The following is an 11,455-nucleotide window of genomic DNA, read 5'->3' as shown; positions in this document are numbered from 1 at the left end:
AAGAAGAAGACCAACGATGCCACATCTTCCACACTAAGGCCGGAATCAATGGAAGGTCCATCAAGGTCATCATTGATGGAGGTAGTTGTCACAACTTGGCAAGTGAAGAATTATGTTCCAAGCTTCAATTGGTCAAGAGGAAGCACCCCTACAAGGTTCAATGGCTAAGTGACTCCGACACTATACTAGTCGAGCATACGGTCCAAGTCTCTTTCAAAATAGGTGCATATGAGGACAATTTGGAATGTGATGTGGTCCCAATGACCGTTTGCCACCTCCTTCTTGGTCGACCATGGCAATTCGACCGTGGTGTCATCCACAATGGGCGAACCAATCACTATAGCTTCAAGATGAAAGGTAAGGAGTATGTGCTACGACCTATGTCTCCTAGTCAAGTGATAGCCAACAAGCAAGCCACCCATCATGGAGAGAAGAGTGAGGAAGTTACCCACCCAAAAGTGAGTGAGAGCCACAAGCCAAACTTGAGCGCCTCTTCGCCTAGAGAGAAAAACCTCATCCTATTTGCCACCAAAAATGAGATGAGAGAAGTGTGTGAGAACCCATCGAGTGTGATGCACTTCGTCCTTGTGTGCAAAGATGGAGAGCCAACAACTAACACCTCTCACGAGCTACCTTTAGTGTTTCAATCTCTTTTGCAGGAATTCAAAGATGTTTTCCCCGATGAGCTACCTCCGGGTCTACCTCCACTACGAGGCATTGAGCATCGAATCGACCTCATCCCCGGAGCGCCACTTCCAAACAAAGCTCCATATCGTGTCAATCCCGAAGAAACCAAGGAGATTCAACGACAAGTACAACAACTCATCGACAACGGTCATGTACGTGAAAGCTTAAGCCCATGTGCCGTTCCCGTTATTCTTGTGCCTAAGCCAGATGGAAGTTTCCGCTTGTGTTCCGATTGTAGACCCATAAACGCCATTACCGTTCGTTATAGGCATCCCATTCCTCACTTAGATGATATGCTTGATGAATTTAGTGGAGCCAACTTTTTCTCCAAAATTGATCTTAAATCTGGCTATTATCAAATCCGCATTCAAGAAGGTGATGAATGGAAAACCGCTTTCAAAACAAAATTTGGCTTATATGAGTGGTTAGTGATGCCTATGGGTTTGTCGGAAGCACCCGGAACTTTCGTGCGTCTTATGCATCATGTGCTTAGACCTTACATTGGAGTCTTCGTTGTGGTTCACTTTGATGATATCCTCGTGTTTAGCAAAACCATGAAAGAGCACATTAATCATGTTAAATCTGTGTTGCAAACCCTCCGAAAGGAAAGCCTTTATGCGAACTTGAAAAAATGCACTTTTGGCATTGACAAAGTGGTCTTCTTGGGTTTTGTTGTCTCTTCCAAGGGTGTCCATGTTGATGAAACTAAGATTCAAGCGATTAAAACTTGGCCCCAACCAACCAATTTGCAACAAGTGAGGAGTTTTCTTGGTCTTGCAGGATTTTACCGCCGCTTTGTGAAAAACTTTAGCACAATTGCCGCTCCTTTACATGCTTTGAGTAAGAAGAATTCTCCTTTTGTTTGGGGATCTTTGCAATCCACCGCTTTCGATGAGCTCAAGTCTTTACTTACTCACGCTCCGATTCTTGCTTTGCCCAACTTCGACAAAACTTTTGAGGTTCATTGTGATGCAAGTGGTACCGGAATTGGCGGAGTTTTAATGCAAGAAAAACGAGCCATTGCTTATTTTAGTGAAAAACTCTCCGGTGCTCAACTCAATTATCCCATCTATGACAAAGAATTGTATGCCTTAGTACGTGTGCTACATGTTTGGGAACATTACCTTAGACCTCATGAATTTTTCATCCATACCGATCATGAAACGCTTAAGTAATTGAAAGGCCAAACTAAGTTGAACAAGCGTCATGCCAAATGGAGTGAATTTATTGAATCTTTTCCTTATGTGATCAAGTACATTAAGGGTAAGGAAAATGTTGTTGCGGATGCTCTTTCACGCATATGCATGCTTGTCACTCAACTTGAGTTAAATGTTATTGGTTTTGAGCATATAAAAGACTTGTATGAGCATGATCCTTCTTTTGCTACTCCTTATGCTAAGTGTTTGACACACACGTCTTGGGAACGATACTACATAAAGGATGATTATCTTATGAGAGCTAACAAACTTTGCATTCCCGAGTCTTCTCTTCGTTTGCTCCTTTTGCAAGAGGCTCATGGAGGCGGACTAATGGGACACTTTGGACGCGACAAGACTTTCGCCACGCTCTCTAAGAACTACTTTTGGCCCAAGATGTTTCGTGATGTCTCACGCTTCACCAACCGTTGCTCTACATGTTGCAAAGCTAAGTCTAAAGCTCAATCCCATGGTCTTTACATGCCCCTTCCCATTCTTTATCAACCTTGGGAAGACATTAGCATGGATTTTGTACTAGGTTTGCCTAGAACTCAAAATGGCAAGGATTCCGTCTTTGTTGTTGTGTACAAATTTTCTAAGATGGCACATTTCATTCCTTGCAACAAGATAGACGATGCTTCACATATTGCCAAGCTCTTTTGTAGGAAAATCTTGCGACTTAATGGATTGCCAAAGACGATTGTCCCGGATCGTGACGTCAAGTTCTTGAGTTACTTTTGGAAGACCCTATGTGCCAAGCTCGGAATCAAACTATTGTTCTCTTCGGCATACCATCCTCAAACCGACGGCCAAACAGAGGTGACGAACCATACACTCTCCACTCTACTTCGTGTGTTGATCAAGAAGAACATCAAGGAGTGGGAGGCGTGTCTACCCATCGCCGAGTACGCCTACAACCATGCAAGACATTCCACGACCGGCAAGTCCCCCTTCGAGGTCGTCTACAGCTTCAACCCTTTGTCCCCATTGGACATTCTACCTCTTGCTCTACAAGAGCGAACCAACCTCGACGCAAGTTCTCGTGCAAGCTACATCAAGAAGATGCATGAAGATACAAGGAACACCATCGAGCGCCAAGTACAACGACTAGCGACCAAGCTCAACATCAACAAGCAACCCATGGTATTCAACATTGGTGATGTGGTGTGGCTACATCTTCGCAAGGACCGCTTCCCCAACGAACGCAAGTCCAAGCTTCTACCTCGCGCCGATGGCCCTTTCAAGGTTCTAGCACACTACAACGATAACGCCTACAAGATCGACCTACCACGAGGCAAGTACAACGTGAGCGACATCTTCAATGTCAAGGACCTCGCACCTTTCCATGGTGATGCATCTTTTGATCCGAGGTCGGATCTCTCCCAAGGGGGGGGGAGATGATGCGGAGCATCCCTCGCTCATCCCCAAGGATGTGCCTACATCTCCCTCAACACCACTTGGACCCATGACAAGAGCCCGAGCTAAGGCTATCGAAGATAAGGTGAACTCGCTCCTCTCCGAACTCCCTCTTACTACTCACGAGACATGGCTACTACCTCATTCGGAGATTCTGTGTGTAATTAGGTACATGGAGGTAAGCCAAGGGTCTACTACTTGCAAGAGCCAAGACTGCGAGGACCCCAAGCATGATGGACAAGAAGAAGAGCTGCAGCAGAAGCTACAGGCATCGGACGTCCAACCCTGTCCGGACGTCCGACGAGTCCCAGGACACGGACGACCGGACCCTCCGGACGTCCGGTACCAGGCCACCCGAACCGAATCTACGGATGTCCGAGACGCTCCGGACGATCGGACGACCGACACCCGAGCCAAATCGACGGATGACCGACGGCCTCCGGACGTCCGGCCCCTCCAGAAGCTCCGGACATCCGACCATCTACAGACGACCGACGCGCCTACACCAGAGCTGAAACAGCGGACGTCCGAGCGCGCCCGGATGACCGGACCGTCCCGAGCCTCCTGACGTCCGATGCCTTCCGGACGTCCTACTCCTGAGTGACCAAACCTGCGGGCTGGAGCCCTTGTACCCCTTCGTTTTGACTTCCATTTGCACTAAGACTATAAATAGGATGCCCCCACCTCCTGGTACGGGCAGCATAGGTTTAGCTCATATTTTGTGTGAGAGCCTTGCTCATCCACTTGGCTACTTCTCCTCGGAGCTCAGGACCTCTTCGGAGAAGATCCCCCAAGCGGATTCAAGACCCCTTTCTAGGGAAGACCCTCAAGACCTCCGTACGGAGAAGAACTATTCCTATGTATCCTTACCTTAGTTGATCGTGGATCTTATGTTACTCTATGTTGTCGATGATCTAGCACTCGTGTAACTGATTCTATGTCGGTTTAGTGATTCTTCCTCTCGTTTTCCCCGTGTTTTCCCTTTGTGCTTCTGTGTGTTCGTCGTGATTCCTCCGTAGGATCCCTCCAAATGTGAAAGATCGTCCACCCAGGGTTCCACCCTACATCACTTTTGATGTGCCGGGAATGCTTGCTGTGTTGTTGCTACGAGCCAACCAGCTATCTTCGCCCGCACAAAAGCAGGTCATGAGTGCCGTGAGGGCTGCCATGGACTTTAGCTTTTCTTGGCCGAGATGTCTGGCAAGCCACTTGTCACGGATGCTATGCTTAAAGGCCGCTAGGGCTTCAGCATCCGGACAGTCGACAATTTGGTTCTTTTTAGTTAAGAACCACGTCCAACATTTCCTGGCTGACTCTCCGAGCTGTTGGGTTATGTGACTTAGATCATCAGCATCCGGTGGTCGCACATAAGTGCCCTGGAAGTTGTCCAGGAATGCGTCTGCCAGGTTCTCCCAACTCCCGATGGAGTTTGCTGGCAAGCTATTCAGCCAATGCCGAGCTGGTCCCTTGAGTTTTAGTGGGAGGTACTTGATGGCGTGTAGATCATCTCCGCGGGCCATATGACTGTGGAGGAAGAAATCTTCTATCCATACCGCGGGGTCTGTAGTACCATCATATGATTCAATGTTCACGGGTTTAAACCCTTCTGGGAATTCATGATCCATTACTTCATTAGTGAAGCATTGGGGGTGTGCAGCGCCTCTGTGCCGGGCTACATTGTATTCGGTCCGGCCGGATTTGTTGGTATATCTGGCATGACAGTCATCATCACGCGTTGGGGCGCGCCCCCGTGATCCATAGACCGATCTTGACTGTCTTGCTTTGTTTTTCAATTTGTCTCGCGGGTCATGCATGGAGCCTCGGTGATAGAGGCGGAGGTGTCCTGATCTTTCAATGAGATGATAACTATCGATTTGATTGAGGCATGGTGCATTTAAATTGACAAGACATTCATCATACTCATGTGGAGGTGGAAGATTAGTACCTTTGTCATTACCTCTTATGATCAACTCAGATGATGTAGGCACTATCGGTGATGATGTGTCGCATGGTGGAAGTGATGTAGTCCTGACAACAACGGATGTGGTTGTCATAGTATGCCTAGTAGTTGAAGGGACAATTGTATCAACTCTTGAAATGTGCATCTCGCGCTTGTTCTCCTTGTGGGCAACACGTCGTTTTATTTCCTGTTCAGCTTTGCAAGCAAGATGAAACAAATGGTCCATAGGATAACACTCTTCATGAATTAGTATTTCCTGAATGTCACGATTTAATCCTCCCCAAAATCTATCCATAAAATCTTCTTCACTTTCTACTAAAGAGGAATGCAGCAAGGTAGTTTGTAAAGTATCATAATATGTCATTACGGTGTCACTACCTTGTTTTAAATGTTGCAACTTTTTAATCATGTCACGAGTATAATAAGCGGAAACGAAAGTATGTCGCATGGCAAGTTTCAAATCTTCCCAAGTAGAAGGCATATCATTAGGGTGTAACCAACAATATTCACTCCACCAAACTAAAGCATAACTAGTGAAAGAACCAACCGCAACCTTAACTTTTTTACGTTCATCAAAATTATGGGAAGCAAATATATGATTTAGGTCAAACTCCCATTCAATATATAAAGCAGGTCTAAAACGGCCATTAAATGGTGGTATGGAGACATTAACCTGATCATGTGCATTTGGATGTTTGTGCACCTCTCGTGACGATTGTGGTATTTGCATAGGTGGTGGCACGTCTTCCGCGATCGATAAAGCCCATGAATTGACTCTGGATCCTGTCATTATTAGTAGAAACAAGAAACAAAATCCGAAAATAATGTTCCTATGAACTACTGGGAAGTGGTGGTAAAACGCTCACAGTGTAGCAAATATCAAAGTCTTACAAGTTCTTACCATGCAGCAGGTGGTGACCAGCAATCAGCGTGGTGAAATAACTCTCAAAGTTGATAAAGCGATTGCCAGGTGAACGGATGTATGCACGGTGTAGAAATATGTGGAGCTAGGTTAGCTTTATGTATGTGGAAAAAATGCTACAACCACATGAATTAATGCAAGCTGAAAATCCGTTCAAAGTGGTCGACTGCTGGTCCTAGGCTAGACTGTGCTAGAGACGCGAGCCTAAGACACAAGTGAAATTCACGTGCAAACGCAAGATGCAACAAAACTTATGAGCGACACAACAACCAGGAAGTACTAGCACCAGTATATGTCTTCTCTTCTACCACCAGGTAATCCCTCCTTTTTTCTTCAGCCGATCATACCAAATTAACTCGTCAAACTAGAACTACTAGCATGTATGATTTCTCTAAATATTCGGCGTTGCTGCTCTCTCCACTGTTTTTTTAACCTCAAACTTGTTTCCCTCACGTGCTGCACCCAGCAAACTTCTCTCTTCCTTTTTTTTCTCCGCACTTTTTTTTAAAACTCTCTCTTTCTCTTAGGAAATGCCTTCTCTCTCCGAAAAAAATCCAATCCGGATGTAACGCCCTTTTCTTGTTTCCTTCTTTTAAACTGAGCGAGAAAAAAAAATTCCCAGCCTATTATTTCGGGATTTCCATGAGAGCTAATCTGCGCCTTCTCTTTCCTTTTAAATCCCTTTTCTCAAAGTCAATCTCTCCCTCACGTTTTGCTTTTTATTTCCTGGCCGAACCAAACTCTTTCCTTCTTCTCTCAACTCAAAAAAGGATCAAGCGCTCACACTTTCCTTGTAAATGTTTTCTTCTCTCCTTTCTTTTTTTGCTGCGATCTCCACTTCTCTCGTAATGGATTCTGCTCCTGCTTTTAAAACATCAAACGTTCGACAGTAGGATACCCAGATCCGAAGATGCCAAATCTATTCTTTTTTTTGTGTGTATTACTTTCCAAATAGTAGCACACAATTCACGCCCTTCCTTGTATCTTTTTTTAATAGCGAACTGCCCAACAAAATTGGCTGCCAACCAGACCGATTAGCAGTTGCCTTCCAATAAAAAATAATTCTGTTTTTAGCACCTTCCAAACCTGACGTGAACAGCCTCAAACTAGTCACTCTTCATGTTTTTTATGGCTGATCTTACTTGCCTTTTTCTCTCTCATTTGACTCAATCATCAAGATCCTTCCAAACAAAAACCGACTAGCACTTTCCTTACCAAGCGAAACGTGATTACTTGCTCTTTTATTTCTTGCCAAATTCAAAAACGTGGCAAATATCTCAAAGGATAGCCACGGATCTAGCTTTCCAAATCAGCAACATCCTAGTGCTGATTTAAAGGGAAACTAGTACGGATCTGTAATCCTTTTTTTTTGGACGCTCAAAATTTCCTTATTGATTTTTCTCAAAGATCCAAACGAAATATTGTTCCTTCCTTTTTTTTATGCGGCTAATCCAAGTTGCCTTTCAAGAAGGATTCGGTCCGATCTATTTTCCTGAGAGTTGATTCGAAATAAAAGAATATCCAAACTTTCCAACAAACTCTCTCTCTTTCCGTTCTGAATAGATCCACACGTCCCCTTTTTTTGCTCTATTTTTTTTTTGCGATCTCCAAAGAGCAGGTGACGTGATGGTGAGTACTTTTCTTGGCAGCACAACTTTCCAAACGCCCTTGTACTTCCTTTGGACCTTCCTCACGTGACACAACTCCCTCTTCTCCTTTTTTTTGTCAAGATCCAAACTCCAATGCAAGTGCCCTTTCCTTCCTGGTTTTTTTTTGCCTCGTGGATCAAACAAATCTGGATTCTTTTATCTCTTGGTCTCGCTCTCCAAAAGCACCTACGGGATCAATATTTGCCAAAAAGATCTCTTTTTTGCTTGAAATTTTTCTCAATTGTTTCTCTCCTCGAGATGAATGATGCTCCAAGACAGCGATGAACGCCAACAGCGGATGAATGGTGGTGATAGAGACAATAGTGGCGAACAAAATTAGGGGCAAAGAAACATCACAATGAAGTGGACGATGGTGTGAGCGGATGCGACGTGAATAAAATGTGACTAGAACTCGAAACTCTAAAAGACTAGACACTTAAACCAGCGACTCGACACACGATGTAACCGAAAATTCAACAAAACAAAAACTAAGTGATAATGGCGAAAGGCTCAGACTGTCTGGGACACGGATGAACTAATCTAACTTTTTTTGGCTTTTCTTGGACTCTAGGTATGAAGAACAGATGCAATCTAGACTACGAAAAACTGGAGAATCTCACCGAGCAACCTGGAAACTGATACCACTTGATAGAGGCGGAGGTGTCCCGATCTTTCGATGAGATGATAACTATCGATTTGGTGGAGACGACTTTCACGATCCGACTACAAACGTGCACGACATTGCGCCTTAGCAATCGCTAAACCAATCTCCTGAGGTTATTGACCACGCCGGAGCACGATCAACCTGACCACGAAGGTCTATTCCTGCAAGCAATCGAAGAACAAGCAAGAATATGATAAAAGCAATCTGAATATTGTGAATATGTATGAAGTATTGATAAAGGTGGGGATCCGTAAGCGGTCTTGGTCTGGTCGTTGGACACAAACGAAGTACACGAAGTTGTAATGGCTAACTTTTAACTAAACAAATCCCCTGTCTAAACGATGCCTTAAGGGCTATATTTATAGGGAAAAGAGAGGGGATTTTGTCCACCCTTGGCAAGGTGGGACTAAAACACCTCCTAAGTTGTTTTCCCTACAATTTGGACTCTAAAAATATATTACATGGGCCTGGCCCAAAATAAGGTGGCGCAACACCAATAATAAGCTATGGACGAAATTTATGAAAGGCCATCTTGTATATTTCGCCCACCATCTTGTATGTCATCATGGTGGCTTCAAAGTCCGGAAATCTCCACTTGAACCTCCGTTCTTGTTCTCTTCGCACGCACCTTCATCTCCGTGCTTGACCATGCTCCAATGTTCAACCTTCTTGTCCGTGCTAGGCCCTTCAGTTGCAAGCAACACAAATGTATCTATGTTAGGCAGCATCATATTCTCATGAACATTAGAAACATTACCAAGAAACGGAAGTACCTGATAATTTAGTTGGCGTATCTGAGCTCTAGCAACTGTTCCAAGAGGTAAAACAGTAGGGGATATGGGTGTAACTGTGGTAGCCATGTCCTCATCACTCGGGCCTTCGCATTTTTGCTTGTTTGGCGTCGGGGTGCGGGCTAGACTTCGGGCTGAAACGCCGCTTTGTCTTGGCCACGAGGTGGCCGGTCAGCCACGTCATGCACTGGTAGTGTGGGCTTTGACGCCTCTTCCTCTAGTTGAGGTAGCAACCTGCGCTTTGGGTGACTTTTGGTAGGGCGCTCGAGTCCGTATTCCTCGGCTGCCAGGACCTCGGTCCATCTATCAGTTAGCAGATCTTGATTAGCTTGAAGCTGCTGCTGCTTCTTCTTCAGGCTTTTTGCAGTGGCTATAAGCCGGCGCTTGAAGCGCTCCTGCTTGACGGGGTCCTCAGGCACGATGAATTCTTCATCGCCAAGGCTCGCTTCGTCTTCAGAGAGAGGCAAGTAATTATCACCCTGTGATTCTCCATCTGTTGTCTGTTCCTTAGGGCTATGCTTGCCCATCTTCTTTCCTGTCCTGCTCGAAGCCTGGCTGGGCAGGATTGTTTTCGTCTTCGGCTCCATCCGGATTGCTACCATCTCTTGTGCCGGTATCACTATTTTTGATATGGTAGGGCTTAGAGCGGCGCCTATGACGCCGGTGCCTAGGTTGCTTCTCCAAGGGATTATCCTCCATTGCCTCATCGCTTTCTTTGGGGGTGTCGACCATATATATATCATATGATGAGGTGGCTGTCCAGCGCCCTGTCGGCGGTGGTTCCTCTTCTTCTCCTGCATCGTCATCCATACCGTCGATGTCTTCAGAGTTGAAGTCAGGCACGTTGGTTAAGTCATCGACAGTGGCTATTAAGTGGGTGGTGGGTTGGGAATGTATTTCTTCGTCGTCCGCTTCCCACTCCAGCCAGACATAGTTCGGCCAAGAGTCTCCTGACAAGGAGAGAGACCTCAATGAATTTAGCACGTCGCCCAATGGAGAGTGCTGAAAGATGTCCGTGAAGGTGAACTGCATGGTCGGTGCCCAATCAGATTCGATAAGCACGAACATACGCGGTTCGGATCCTATGGCCGGAGACGAGTCCGAGGGTCCGATGACATAGATCTCTTTAGAGGTGGAGTCTGTGTTCGGCTCAAGCGCCGATGAGTGTGCGGCCTCTGTGATGGGGTCCATCCACCCGTCCTCGGATGGCACGATCTGCTCCGGATTGAAGGCCGTGGCAGCGGCGGGTGTGATCTCCCGAACACTGTCTGATGGCAGATCTAAGTCATGCTCGTTGTGACTGTTCGGCGTACCTGACTGGGCTCGAATCCGTCGAAGATCAAGTCTCTGAGGATGTCGTCAGTGTAGTTTAAGCTTCCAAACCTGACCTAATGGCCAGGGGTGTAGCTATCGATCTGCTCCAGATGGCCAAACCAGTTGGCCCGCAGTATGAACCGCCGAATACGAAGATCTGTCCGGGGAGGAAAACCTCACCCTGGACCGCGTCGTTGAAGATGATTGAAGGAGCCATCAAGCCTTATTGTGACGACACAGTGGAACTCTCAATGAAAGCACCAATGTCGGTGTCAAAACCGGCGGATCTCGGGTAGGGTGTCCCGAACTGTGCGTCTAAGGCTAATGGTAACAGGAGTCAGGGGACATGATGGTTACTCAGGTTCGGGCCCTCTCGATGGAGGTAATACCCTACTTCCTACTTGATTGATCTTGATGATATGAGTATTATAATAGTTGATCTACCACGAGATCGTAGAGGCTAACCCTAGAAGCTAGCCTATGATTATGATTGTTGTTGTCCTACGGACTAAACCCTCCGGTTTATATAGACACCGAAGGGGGCTACGGTTACACAGAGGCGGTTACAAAGAAGGAGATCTACATATCTGAATTGCCAAGCTTGCGTTCCACGCAAAGGAGAGTCCCATCCAGACACGGGACGAAGTCTTCAATCTTGTATCTTCATAGTCTAATAGTCCGGCCAAAGTATATAGTCTGGCTGTCCGAGGACCCATTAATCCAGGACTCCCTCAGTGAGCTTCTTGATCCTTGGGAGAAATCCCTTCAAGAACTCATCACCACCGTGCGTAGGCCCCATGGTGGGTGCCAATTGTCGTGGATTCGTCACGGCAGATGTCCTAGTGTGAGGACTAAG

This window comes from Triticum dicoccoides, chromosome 3B, assembly GCF_002162155.2.
Source record: "Triticum dicoccoides isolate Atlit2015 ecotype Zavitan chromosome 3B, WEW_v2.0, whole genome shotgun sequence".
NCBI classification, from domain to species: Eukaryota; Viridiplantae; Streptophyta; class Magnoliopsida; order Poales; family Poaceae; genus Triticum; species Triticum dicoccoides.
This window is presented reverse-complemented; position numbering follows the sequence as displayed.